Raw genomic sequence first — 1,256 nt, forward strand, 5'->3', positions numbered from 1 at the left:
AGCAGGGATCCCAGGACCTTGGGATCATGACCTGAGCAGAAGGCAGATGCTTAATGACTGAGCCACCCAGGCGCCCCCATAAGTGTTTTTTTAATGCACTTTAAAAATATTTAAAAAAATTTTTAATGGATCCCTTTTCATGGCCATGTATCTTTGTAGACATTGAATATGCAGTATTTGGGCAGTATCTGAAATACTTGGGAAAATTCTGGGCTCTACTTTTTATAAAGATGTTGTGAAAGAAGAAAATATTCAGAGATTGAAAAGGGCATAGAAAGAGAAGGAGGGTGTGAAGGTGAAGGGCTGGGTGTGGGGAGGGGACAAGAGTGCAGATTCTTCAGATACCAAAGAGCTGTGATGAGCAGCCCAACACAGAACTAAGGCATGTGACTAAATGCTATAAATGAAGAGAAATCTAAACAAGGAAGGCCTATAACAGTTACAAGTATCCCATTATGGATAGGGCTGAGTTCCCACTGTGTTCCCTGCCAACTGGGATGATGATGATGATAATGTGAACAATAATGGTTACTATTTGTTATTTACTGTTTTTCACACATGATCTCATTTAATCTTCACAACAGTGCAATGAGGCTCAGAGAGGTTAAGTAAATTGCCTGAGATTTTAGTGCCCACCCCACAAACCCACAAAAGAAGGGATAGTCCAGTATGTCTATATTTCAAACACTTTTTGCTCTCATCATTAAAATTTCTTAGCAAAATAATAGTTCAGCTTATTTGAATATCCAGCATAGAGTTTAACAATAGTAAATGTTCAGTGTACATTAGCTGAATGAGAAAGAATCATCATAAATGGGCATGAAACATAATGTAATAGGAATAGGTACTGGGGAAAAAAAAAAAAGAATAGGCTTCAGAATAAAATACACACAGCATCTGCCATGGTTAGAGATCTTGAGATGAGCCTGATGGGCACGAAGCATGTTTCTGGAGTAGCACTATCCAATAGAACTTTCTGTAACTCTCCTTGTCCATTACAGTAGCCACTAGCCACATGTGGCTATTGAGCACTTGAAATATGGCTAGTTCAACATCGGAACTGATTTTTAAGTTATTTAATTTTATTAATTAAATTTAAATAGTCACATATATCTAGTGATACTGTATTGGACAATGTAGCTCGAGAAGCTTTGATTTCCCTTGCATCTCTGCCCATGACTGCAAGAAGGGCACAAGCCTTGTGAACTGGAGGGCACACAGGATAACAGTTGTGCTGACAGATGCAGTCTGTTTAC

The sequence above is a fragment of the Zalophus californianus genome, chromosome 4 (assembly GCF_009762305.2).
Source record: "Zalophus californianus isolate mZalCal1 chromosome 4, mZalCal1.pri.v2, whole genome shotgun sequence".
NCBI classification, from domain to species: domain Eukaryota; kingdom Metazoa; phylum Chordata; class Mammalia; order Carnivora; family Otariidae; genus Zalophus; species Zalophus californianus.